This window comes from Nematolebias whitei, chromosome 4 (assembly GCF_014905685.2).
Source record: "Nematolebias whitei isolate Nwh7 chromosome 4, NemWhi1, whole genome shotgun sequence".
NCBI classification, from domain to species: domain Eukaryota; kingdom Metazoa; phylum Chordata; class Actinopteri; order Cyprinodontiformes; family Rivulidae; genus Nematolebias; species Nematolebias whitei.
Window position 1 is genome coordinate 34254628 of NC_056501.1, and position 13774 is coordinate 34268401.

General features: G+C 40.3%; 1 pseudogene; it reads right to left on the bottom strand.

The window, feature by feature from the left end:
* The window catches only part of LOC119408290, a 38179-nt pseudogene extending 29607 nt beyond the window's left edge, over positions 1-8572 (bottom strand).
* Between the last annotated feature and the right edge of the window lie 5202 nt (positions 8573-13774).

A 13774-nucleotide genomic window follows, 5' to 3' on the forward strand; every position in this document is an offset into this window, starting at 1 on the left:
ATATATATATATATATATATATATGCAACTGGTAGAGTTGCTGCCTCTCAGTGAGCAGGTCCTTGGTTCAAATCCCGGTCCAGGGGTCTTTCTGGGTGGAGTTTGCATGTTCTCTCTGTGCATGCATGGGTTTTCTCCGGGTGCTCCGGTTTCCTCCCACAGACCAAAAACATGCATGTTAGGCTGATTGGTAACTCTAAAATTGTCCCTAGGTGTGAGTGAGAGAGTGAATGGTTGTCTTGTTTGTTTCCATTTGTCCCTGTGATAGACTGGAGACCTGTCATGGGTGTCCACTGCCTCTGGCACAGTGATAGCTGGACATGGGCACCAGTGACCCCCGTGACCCAAAAAGGAAGAAGCGGGTAAAAGATAATGTATGTATCTGTCTTCACATTGGAAAAATACTGTTCTTATGAAATAATGATGGATGATGCATCTCCTGTTTAGCAACATCCAGCAATACATCTCATAATAGGTCTTGGCTAAGTAGGTCTTCATTTCAATCTAAATAGAACAGGAGGACATGAACAATCAGCTCCAAACAGTGTCTTTTTTTCCTGACCCATTTCCTTGTTTTAAATCACATGAGCAAGAGCTATAAAACTGGATTACATTTTTGTCATACAAACCACTCCTCCAGGCTGAGTGAAAAAGCATTCTCTAAGACTGGTGTCGGTACATGATTTATTGTAATAAACAAATTAAAAGACAAAGATTTGTAAACTCAGTCATCCAGGTAGATAAGGGAGGAGCTTGTCCTCATTTCAGGCTTCTCTGTTGTGGGGAGTGTGTGTGGGGGTATATTTTGTACATAGTTCCCACACACGTGACCAGTGAGCAGTGGTCCGTCCTCACACTTCAACAAAAGATCAACAGCAGAAAGAGCAATGGGACCCACAAGTGACCCACAACTACACCCTCCTACCATGCTACACAACACCCTGATGCATTACCCTCAAAAGGGACTGATAAAGAGGGGACAACCGCCGAGGTCTTCCCAGAAGAGATGAAACCAAGGAGGCAATAGCAAGGGGGAGACTGCTGCACTGCAACTGCTGGACCTGGTTCATCAACAGCATCAACACAGCGTAAGAATATAAAAAACATGTCCCCATAAGCCTGTTTCAATAGGTGGGGGACAGTAATGTTGTGAATCTGTCCAAATCATAAAAATTAAATGTGTAATGGGTAGAACTATATACTGCATATATTGCTCTGTGATCAGCTGCTTAGGATCATGGGTAATGCCCAGGATGTCCAGGAGGGGGCGCACACGGCCAGTTTCTCCATTCTACATACAGTAGGTGATGGAAACGCAGTGTCCATGTCGTTCCTCATTTTTCTTTTCGTGATGTACTGGTCTTGATAACTCCCTGCACTGCTTTTATCATGTCCATTAAATTCAGCAATGCTGACATTCCTTCATCTTCAAGTTGCCTTAGTTCATCACGTCAATATGCTCGCTGATTAGTGTAACAAGAGCATTACGAGTTTTGCCTGAGATATTTTCATAGTTTGTTTCTGAAATTGCAAGGAAATCACATATTTGCCTCAGCTGGTCACTGGTAAGTTGAAAAAGGGCTCCTTTAATCTCAAACTGTAGATTGTTGACTTCTGAATCCATTTTTGGGGGGGGGGGGGGGTGGCAAAGTGTGTTGAAGAATAGTGTTTTGCCAGTTACCGCAGAACTGATGTTTCCTAGTGGCTTTTCTGCACCTCAGAATACACAATCCTTTGGGGTAGGCGTCACCTTGTTTGTAGCTGCACTCTCTACCACCTGGGTTATGATGACGGGATGGTTGATGTGGGGTGTGCTCCATTGAAGTAGGATCCCAGTCTCACAATCACTGATCCCAGTGGTGCCTCCAAATACAGAACCCTTAAAAAGGGGAAGAAAAGTGAGGAATGACACGGACACTGCGTTTCCTTCACCTACAGTATGTAGAATGTATATTAACATAAACACAATTCTCACAACAGTACAGCACCTTTAACATATACAACTGCTTATCAGAACAATCTATTTTAACTGAACTTCATCTTTAACCTTTTGGAGACATTTTCATAACATTTGACCTCTTACTCTGAATTACCTGTTCCGTTACAACTAATATTTATTAAACAATCTTTCAAAACAGAATTGTACTCATTTAACTTCTTACTTTTTCAAAACAAAACTTTTCCTTAGTTTACACATAGCCCAGGAGAACTTTGATAAGTTAGCCTGTTTTCGAGGCAACTGGGGGAGTCAGATTCAGATAAGCCACAATTGTTGCTTTTTTTTCATGCAGACCTTTTTTTTTTCTTGTCAGCCTTGAGTCCTGCTGTTCTTTCAAGATCCAAAATGGCCAGATTGGTGGGCATTCCACTGGTGCATGCCTACGAGGCTCCTCCAAGGTCGTCTCCAACATGCTGACAAGTCCCAGAAGCCGCAGGAGGCCTGGGATTCTCACAAATAGCTTCCATCTTATGGTTTATCTCGTAAATCAGCTGATCTTGAGTACTCGAAGCACAAACCACACCTTCACACAGACTTGGCAGTTTTGCCACTGCCGAAAATGCTGCCGCCGTCTTCCTTAATAGCTGATAACACAGGAATCCACCGATGCCAGACAGCAGAAACCCTGCTATCATAAATCCAATAGGTCTTCGGCATCCTCCTGAGACAGAATGGAAAGACACATCAGCTCCCATCCCTGACGTATCCTGCCGCATGCGTCTCAGCGGGGCATGAAGGCTCTCAAGGAGCCTATCACTTTGTTGAAAATATTTTGTTGATTGCGTTGAAAGTCCAGTTGACCAGATCCATAACGCAGTTTTAGTTTTGGAAGATGTGTAACAAGAGCTCTGATACACAGACAGAGAGCAGAAAAACAGGAGGAGAACAGGAGAGGGAGAGGAGGAATCCGCCTTGCACGAGAGCGAATGCAGAAAAAAAAACCAAACACATATGACTTGATCAATTAAAGAACAAACAACTTGACTTACCAGAAGCTCCTCTCCTTTTCACTATGGATGTAGGCAGCTTATTTACTAATACTGATACAAGAGAGGGATTGGAAGCAATAAAACAAATGTTCCAGAAACATCCTGATACAAAGAAATCTGATGAGGAGCTGTTTCAGCTGCTGGAGATAAATCTCACCAAAAATGATTTTGAGTTTAATGACGAGTTGTTTTTACAAACCAAATACACAGCCATGGGCAAAAAGTTTGTCTCTGCCTATGCAAATACAAGGATTTAAGGTGCTTTATTTGTCATTCACATCCCATGTGGTACATGTGGTGGAACGAAAATATGTACACAGGATCCCAGTCACATCCAACAATAAAAGTTAAAAGAAAAACAGTAATAAAATCTAAGCTATGAACTAAGAGAGACATCAACTAAATATACACTAAGCACTAGTAGCATAAAAACACTATGTCCAACAGCAGCACGAACATGAGTCCGTGTGAGCAGATGAGCATGAATTCACAGTATATTTATGGCAGAATGGGAAGCCTCAGCATTGTAACAGTGTCAAAAGAAACATCTGCATTATTACAGTTATTTAGATTACATCTGGGGAGTCTGGGCCCACTCAGAGAGAGATACTTTGAGAACTTCTTGGATAAACTGAACACGCATAATCCCTCCATAAAACTGAAGACATTAAAAATCACACAATTGATTTTTTGTCCTGATGCATGCTCAATAATCCAGGTTAATAATCCAATTAAAAACATGCCGCAGACTGGATGTTAAAGTCTTTTTTAAAGAAAACCAACACACACACACACATTATTACATAAAGCCAGCCACCATCCAAAATACATATGCTGGAATAATTAAATCACAACTGTTGAGATTCCACAGAATTTGTACACAACAATCTGACTTTGAAACTGCTACCAAAGTGCTGTTTTCATCTTTGTCCACAAGAGGGCACTCAAGGTCTTTCCTGAGAAAGTGTCTGAAAATATTACAGCAAACCAGACCTACTGTTGTGACCCCTCTATTACCCTTTGTGACAAACTATTCTACCTCTGCAGTACAATTAGTCAAAAATGTAAAATACAACATTGAGAAATTTCAGGAAGAAAGACAAAAGTTAAAAAATTACAATATTATTGTGGCCTCCAGAAGAAAAAAGAACTGCCCTGAAGATCAGAGGTGTCCAGGAATATTTTCACCAAATACAATGGGTACATAACAAATTTAGCTAAAAGGTCTTTGGTACATAAAATACAGGCAACCCCAAATCCACAAACTGTGAGTATCTGATCACATGCGAGTTATGCGGCTCACAGTACATTGGTGAGACGGGCAAGAAATACCATATTGACCAGATTCACACAGATACAGCATTCAGAGGAAAAAAAGACACACACTCCTTTGGTCCAGCATTTCATTTTACACAGGTGGAATACAGTTAGTGCCACATTACTGCACGGGTGGAATACAGTTAGTGCCACAGTACTGCAGGCCAATCCTACATGATCTGTGGCTCAGAGGAGAGCAGAGAGGGTCTGGATCCAGAACATGGATACTAACACATACATAGGCCTAAATCAAAGATAAAGAATCACTGATGTGATTTAATTTCCTGTTTTTTTTTTGGAGATGGTGACCAATGACCTATAACCTTCTGACCCCAAATTTAACACAGGACCTCGTTGACCAAATCGAACACCCTGACCCTAAACCAAACCCATACCCTAAGCGTAACCCAGAACCCCACTGGGGGCTTCGAGTAGGGAGAGTTTTATGTAGGCGATGGGCTCAGGGTTCCTGTCAGGGTCTGAGTTAAGGCTTAGCATCCGGGGTTAAGTTTAGAGTCAAAGGGTGGGGTTATGGAGCCAGGTTATGAGTCAGAGTAGACCAGACTGGACCTCAAGTAAGATTAAACTTCTAACAGTTTGGTTTAAAGACAAAGGTAAGGATGCTCCCATGGTGCCTCCCCAGGGAGGTGCTTTGGGCATGTCCGACTGGGAGACGACCCCGGGGAAGACCCAGGACGCTGGAGAGACTATGTTTCTCGGTTGGACTGGGAACGCCTTGGAGTCCTCCCAGAAAAGCTGGAAGAGGTGGCTGTGGAAAGAGATGTCTGGGCCTCCCTGCTCAAGCTGCTGCCCCCATGACCTGATTTCGGAAGAAGCAGAAGATGATGGACGGATGGATGGACGGATGTTCCCGGGTTAAGTTTAGGGTCAGGGCTCTGGGTTAGGTGTAGCAGTCTGGGTGAGGTTTAGGTTCATGGGGTTAGGGCATAGATGGAGGCCTGGGTGTGGGGATAGGGTTTGTGCAGGGGAGCAAGTGCAGTGATGGACTGTACATGAATTATGTCGCCTTGGCAACACAATTCTAATTGTTCTTATTGTAACCATTATAATGACTGAACTTCCCTTGTCTGCTGCTTTGATTGTGTTTTTGTTTTGTGTCATTTTTATGAGGGATAGAATTTCCTCTCAATTCAACTTGAGCTTAGTTCTACAGATGTTTTGTTTTCATTCATTCAACCTTTATTTAAACAGATAAATCACATTGAGCCACAAAGACTCATTTACAAGTGAGACCTGTTTGGACAGACAAAAACAGTGGTAAACTGGACACATGTAGGAGTTGGAGGCGAAAAAAATTCCTATCAGACTTTTTTTATCCTGCCTGAGGAAAAAAACCCATCTAATATTAAAAAAACACCTCGCACAAACAAGCACATATTTATGTATACAATCTGCAGATGGGGAGACGAGAGTGGTCAGCAATGTTCATAGATGCTCTCGGGGTCACTGTAAGAGTTCTAATAAGGATGAAATAATCAATCAATGTCCTCCGGTGAGATCCATAAACATTCTCGAGGGATGTCGAGGAATGGCCAAGAATAATGTCTATGAGAATCCAAGAGTCCTGAAATGATGACACAAAGTTTATTCAGCTGGTTTCATCTGGTTATCAGTTGGGAATTCCTCAGGGAGTGGGTGGTGAGCGTCAGATCACATGTTCTCCAGGCGAATTCAGATAAGATGGCCTTCAAGGCCAGCCAAAATATTGTTCCATGTATTTTGAGTCATTATTGATTAAATTTGAGACCTGGGGCAACAGATCAAGTAGGTGATTGCTCAGTGCAGGGGACCAGTCTGATTTCAGAGTGCATCGGGGAGCCCCAGTCTTGCTGTCATTTTTATGATGAACCACTAGTTTGGGTCTCCTATATTATTGCTGCAAGTCAAATCTGCTTTGGATTGTAATGTTTGTATTAGAGATGCACTGATCCAATCTCAATATTGGTACAGATACAGGAAAAACTTCTGGATCGGGTATCAGTGACAATGTGACCAATCCATTTTCCGATCCAACCTGCAGAGATTTCCGATCCATGATGCATGTTGGCTTCAAACTATGGAATGGATTTCCTGAACGGTGGCGTGTCTCATGAACCCAGAGTAATAAGACCGGCCTCACATTCAGGAAATCCATTTCATAGTTTGCAGTCAGCTACAACGTGAGGACTGAGTGAGCAGCACTGTGGCTAACAGCTAACCAACTTTTCATCTCAACATGTCCGCTGTGTGGAAGTATTTTACACTAGAAACACCACAAATGACAACAACGTGCAATGTTTGCAGAGCCATAGCACCACATTAAACCGCGGTAAAGTTAGTTTTATGTTGGACATTCGAGCTCCGACGCTTCAGCAGGGCGCTACTCTTGCTCAACCCGCAACAGGCGACTCGACCCCGGCCAGCCGTGCCCAATCCGCTCCGCTAACTCTGCCCGTCTCTGAGCAGGGGCAGACTGAGCACGGCTGACCGAAATCAGACTGCTTGCTTCGGAATGAACAAGAAGAAGACATCGCTGAAGCCCCAGAGCTTGAATGTTTACAGAGAAGTTGCTAAACTTAATCGTAATTAATGACCAACCACTATCAGTTGTAGAAAACAAATGATTTCAGTTTGATACTTGGAGCCAAGATATAGTTTACCCTCCAGGAGATATTTATCAGTACAACAGTAGACAATCATAAAAAAAAACTTATGATTTGAAAATGACAAGAAAATTATATATGTATATATATATATATATATATATATATATATATATATATATATATGAACCCAGATATTTCATGTTGCTGCTGATCTGTTTCAATGTTGATGTGTTCATGCGTGCACATCTGCTCACAGACTCATGTTCATGTTTGTGCTGATGTTCAATGTTTTATGTTATGAGTGCTTAGTGTATATTTAGTTGATGTTTTTCTTAGTTCATATCTTAGATGTTATTACTGTTTTTCTTAGACATTTTATTGTTGGATGTAACTGGGACCCCGTGTACATAATTTCGCTCCACCACATGTACCACATGAGGTGCGAATGACGATAAAGAAACTCTGACTCTGACTCTGATATATAAAGAAACAAAAACAGCTACATTTTAAAGTGATGTAAAATACTAAAAACAGGAACATGTCTGTTGGTTTATGCCATGAACTTAGCAGATGTTTAAAGCCATTTAACTTTTTTTTAATTTAATTCATTTATTCATTCATTTAAAAGAAACAAAACAAATTCATCAAAAAGAAAACATTGAATGAAAAGAGTGCAGAAAGAAGAAAAAAATTATTATATCTTATACCCTTATTTAAAAAAAATATAAAATAATTTTAAACAATCACTTAAATTAATCACTTTAATATCCACTTTAAAGCTAGGAATAAAAAGAAACATGTTTTGTCCTGATGCATGCTCATGTTTTGTGTTAGCAGAATTTAATTTTAACTTTAAAACGTATCCAACAGTAATAAAATTTCGTTTCCTTTTTGGACATGCATGCATATATTTGTACAAATTGTACTTGAGAGGAGATTATTACAGCCTCATATAAAATCAGTGATGATCATGATATCAGAACTGGATCAGTATCGGGTGATATTTAGATTTAGGTATCGGGTTCGGATCGGAAGTAAAAAAATGTGGATCAGTGCATCTCTAGTTTTTATTACTCCCTTTGATGTAGACAAAATTTAGACCTCTATGAAGGAGGGAGAACTGTGAGTTTGTCAGTTTAAAGGACTTGGACAGGATCACAACATTACTGTCCCTCTCCCGTTGAAACCATGGGGACATCTATTTTACATTCGTACACTGTGTTGATGCTGTTGATTGACCAGGTCCAGCAGCCACAGTGGCAGCAGATGGTGCCACTAAAGCTGGAGTCACTGTGAGCCTGGTCTGGCTGTTGGATCGCAGTCTGTGTTGGACTGGGGTAGGAGTGGTTCTCTGTCATCTCCAGTTGTGTTGTTAGGGAGAGTCTGTTTCCCTCTTGATCTCGCCTCGTCAGTTTCAGCTCTTCTGGGGTGAACTCGGTGATTATCCCCTCTTCCAGTTCGTAATCCCTTTCGCAAGTGATGTGCTGGGGGGTGTAGAATGGTAGCAGGGTGTGGGTGCGTGTCACCCATGGCTCTTCCTGTAGTTGTTGATATTTTGTTGATGTGTGGGGCAGCTCCTGAAAGGGTGGCAGGGTGATGACCTCCTCCTTTGTGGTTTCATACTTTAGAGGTGACCAGTCTCCTCCCTGTGGGTCGGTCATCGTGTCCGCCTCAGAATGGGTTTGTGCTATGGCTTTGGGCTGAGGCTGGGTGTTGTCAGGTGAGGTGTGTGTTTGGCTGTACACACCTGTGAGGCTGGGGGGTTTAGACTGCTGTGGTGGAGATGTTCTCCCAGAGGTGGTGATGATTCTGAGGAGTATGTTGAAAAAGTGGGAAGGGATGAGGGAGGAGTTTGTCCTCCTTGCAAGCTCCTTTGTTGTGGGGATGTGGGGGTGGTCGTTGAGCTTTAGGGGGTCTGGCCATCAAGATCTCCTGCACTTGGTCCAACGTCTTCAGCATCAAACGCCTGCCCAAGTTCATTTTGGCCCATTAAGTTACCACCTCAAGAGGAACCAAGATGTTTTAATGCAAGTATAGGGACAGACTGTTTTTTCTTCATTAATGACTGTCTCAATATGTTCTTTTAGGATCATTACTGTGGTGTGGGCCCAGTTTCTTGCATTACTGTCTATGAAGTTCATTGTTTTTCGTTGGAGTTTGCTGGCTTGATTACAGTTGCCAAATGATGTTGGAGCCTTTGTAGCCCAGGGGAACACCCACAGTCATGACTTTTAAGTGATACACTGCTTTAATTAGTCTGTGTAATGTTCTGACTTTAGTGGATGTGGACGTTGTCTGTTTGGTTGTACATACTATAACTTTTTGGTGTGGTTCTAGTACTGCTTGCTTCGATAATTGCTACGTTGTAGTTTTGGTTACTGTGGTCGTTGTAGTAGAGACTGCCCGTGGCCCCCTGTGGCCTTCATCCAATACAAACCTCACTCTGCTGCAGCTGTTTTGTCAGCCCCAGTTTTGTTCCATCTTGTTGTGCTGCGGTCCGTTCCCGGTCACGGATGCATAGGTCCGCTGTGGTTCTGGTCGAAATCTAAAGTGTGGCTGCCAGCTCTGCGATTCGCAGTCAGGACTCCTGTGGGTGTGGTTTCCTCTGCATCCACACCTGTAGGAGACCCTCGTCCATCCGTCTATGTCCAGCTCCGAGCGCAAGGGCTTTTTTCTGCTCTGCCTATTTTTGGGTGTTTTTTTTTAAAGGAGTTTAAAACTCGAAAATCATTTAAAAGCTACCAAGGACTGGTATGAAACTGTTGTGGCTTAAACTGTTTAAAAGTCAAACAAAATTATTGCCAACTTGCATTTTAAGAAACAAATTTCAGAAAAATAATTATTTACAAAAATCAGTACCCGTAAACAAAAGCTGGTCACTATGTTTCGGTCTATCACAAGACTTTTTTCAGCTTGCTGAGATTACTCAGAGTCCACGAGCTGTTGATCAGATGCTGTTTCATGGTAAACTAATGTACGTAAACAAAGCAACAGTTGAAAATGACCTTTCTGTCTGTGACATCCGTCACACAGAACCAGTCCAAACGTGTGGGGTGGGCGGATCCAAGCACGTTCAAACACAGTTGGTCGTGCCTCTCCCTCTACCCAACTCCTGATTTGGTCTTTCCATTTTTAGATGTCCACAACTCTAAACTCCTGTATACAGGTACGTCAGAAAATAGCGTCAATACAGCAAACATGTAAAAAAAGAAGATGACATCCAGCTAAGTGGTCTCAACAAAATAATTTTTTTTTTTGTTTTTTTTTAAGGAACTAACAGGAAATTGTCTCAAAAAAATGAAAGCATTAATATAATACATCTGGTGGACGTTTTTAAATTTTTTAATTATTTACAAAGATTGATTTTAAAGCTGTCACAAAAATGTATTAGTTTTGAGTAAGAGAATAAGTTTGTTTCTTAATTTTTTTTTATTTTTTTTGGGGGGGGGGGTATTTATGATAATGTTTTTAAGCTGTTCACTCTTTTCCTTTCAGATTTTGATCATTATTGTTTTATTAGGTTTGTTTAAAGAGTTCTTCAAATCATATTTATTTACCTTGGAAACCCTTATAAATTAGAGTTGCATTTGGGCCAAAAAAATCCGATCTGGCCCCAGCACATAATCATTTTTTCCTCACCCGATTGGACCCGATAAATTAACTGTAATTATAGGCCTGAACCCGAAGAAAAGAAAACAATAATAATAATAATAATAATTCTTAATTAGGCTTTGACTGCTTTTGTCAGCAAATTAGTTTGACAATATTTTAAAAACGTCTTTCAATGAAACGAAGATATAAGATTTCTTGTTTCACCAAATGGATATTAACATACAAAATGAATAGCCTAAAATAATAAACTCTAAAAACAGGCCATTATACAGATGAACAAAAATATTTTTAGAGCAAAATTATTTGGAAAAATGGAACAAGGCTATTTTAATTGAATGCTCTGTTCACTTCGGCTTTTGTAGCTTCATATGCAGCTACTTCCTTCACCACAGATGACAGCAGGGTGTGAAGATGCACGCGGTCGATGATCAGATGATCCATCTGAGCTTAACTGGACGTTATTATTTAGTTTTCTTTGTGCTGTATTATTTGTAAAACCACATCAAAAGCCCGGCCTGACCATTCAGCACATACGTAATTTTTGCCCAACCTGGCCCAAATTTTGGGTCGGGTCGGGCCGTGCCTGGGCTTGGGCTAGAAATCATAGCTCTACTGTAAATAAAGTACATTAATGTGCTTTGAATTATGCTCTCGTTATTTTATGTGCAGATATTTTGCACAACAGCGTAACTGTTATTCTTACCGGTAAGTAGAGGCTGCCTGACCCAAAATAATTGTGCTATCTGAATTTGGCTTCTCCACTCGACTTTGAATTGGCCAGCTATCTCAAACTGCTCCTGGTTGTTTATGTGAATGAGAAGCTCCACTCTGTCCCCACGCCCCCCCCCCCCCCCACCCCCATTGCTCTCCTCCCGAGGACATCTGTGTGTCAGAGCTGAACCGGCTGATAGACACTGTGTCATCTTTATCAGGACTATGCAACTGCCAAAGTCCACGGAAAACTCACTGCCCTCATCAGCCTCCTCATGCATAAATGTATTATGATGTCATCAGTATGTTGCTGTTTCGTGTGCTGAGGTCATTTTTTTTGCAACTTTCACGCACAGTGCAAGATTTGATTCTTTTAACACCTCCACTCCTCCTCATGTTTCTTTTCCTTTATCTGAAAAAAAAGGCTGTGCCTCTCGAGGCCGGCGGTCTCAGTCACCTCCGTCTCACCATGTTTGTTTGTTTATGTTTTCGCATGGGCTGTACTGAAATGTAATTTCATTGTGCTTCAGTGCAATGTCAATAACGTTGATTCTGATTCTAAGTATTCATATACTGTAGAACCCCCAAACAACTGAGTTCAAAGTATCCAGTGTTTGCTCAGGTCACATTTGACCCAGTGCTGGGTTATGGGTTAAGTTGTTTTTAGCCCAGCAGTTTTCAGTGTACACAGTTTTGCCGGTCAGCAGTGAGTAAACTTTAACTATTCTGTCCTTTCTAACTCTGAAATAGCTGCTTTGTTGCTATTTTTATTTTATTATTTTTTTAACTTGAGCAAATCTTTTTTTTTCCTCATCCCACACATTTGCAGCTATGGTTGAGCTCCCGGTGTTCATCCACTCACATTGTTTTGGTCAAGGACTACGTTCGCCCACCTGTGAGGAGAAGTAAGCCTCTGTGTGTGTGTGTGTGTGTGTGTGTGTGTGTGTGTGCGTTTGCTTATGTTATATTTGGGGTCGTGAACACGTTTACACACCAGTCATTTGGGGACACCTTGGCAAGTGGGGACCAAAACCACGGTCCCCAATTAGAGAACCTTATAATCGCATTCAGCACGCTCCAAAATGTATTTTAATCCAAAAATCTCAAACGTCCCAAAAAGTCACTAAAATAGGTTTTTTTGTGTATGTGTATGGTTTCGCCCCTCGCCTCCCCACAAAATCTGTGTATACCTCAATGTTGTCCCTAGTGGGAGTGTGTAGAACTGCATTAAACTTCATAGGTGGCCTATGTAATGCCTGATGATAAAGAATCATAAAATAGAAACTTAAACTATAAGTAGGACCACATAGTAGCCCATGTTTTGCCTGATGTAAAAAATTTAAACAAATGAATGGGCGCATGGATTAAGCAAAAATGAAAACTGTTCTAAAAAACTGATAAAAAATATTGTCTTTTGAAAGTTATAATCTTAGTGTCAGCAAATTAGCAGCACTATATTTTCAAATACTATTTTAACATGTCAAAAGCATTGTATACTAAATACTCTAGTGATTTACATTAACTTTTTGGACTTGTTTGCTTACAGTTTATTAAAATATATTCCTATTTCCATATCTCCACCTATCATGGTCTGTATAGCAATGTGCATTTAAGTAATTATGCTACAAAAAGTAAATTAACTGAACTCCTTGAATTGATCAATATGCATTTGCTGTATGTCATTAACATTAGAATATCCAATTACTAATTTATTCCAAATACAAATTTTACAGGTGATTTATAGTTGCTTTAATTCTTTATGAGTACAATGAAAAATCAGCTGTTGTCTATGTATTAAATATCTAAAAGAAAATGTTTAAAACAATAACAAAACCATAAATGAATGACAAAAAATGACAAAAAAGACAACTTGACCTTGATAAAATTTTATATAGCACCACAAAAAAGCCAATTAAATTAAATTACATTCAAACAAAAAAGATATATGTCCAGTGGAATATTGTGTATGGTCTAAATTAAAGGAATGTCATGGGATAGTTTCTTATCTTGCTTATTCATCTAGTCCCTTTTCTCACAAAATTGTGCCTTAATTACCAAGGTAACCTCATTATTAGGTTTACCATTTGAGAACCTGGACTACAACACAGTAAAAGAAACTAACAAGAAATACAAATAAAAAATATGACAGTGGTGATGCACAGTACATTATCACTTATGTCCCACTACATTTTGATAAATTTAAGCTGTCAAATTTATTTCATGAGAAAAATAGCAGAACAGAGTTAGACAATTGAATGAATATATTGACCATTGGCATTTGGACTTCATCATAGTATATATTTTTAAAGTTAATTATTTCTTTTATTTAGCTAGTAAATTTATTCACAAGGGTTTTAATCTATAAATAATTGCACAAGTCCAAATCCAACACTGATTGTGTACAGACCATCTGATATATTCATAGCATCAATGCCTCTGACTTCCTCTCCAGCCCACAGTCAGTCAGTCTAACAATAGCTGACCTACTTCAGGACACCACTGGCAATTTATTTTATCCATCCATTATCTTTTACTCGCGT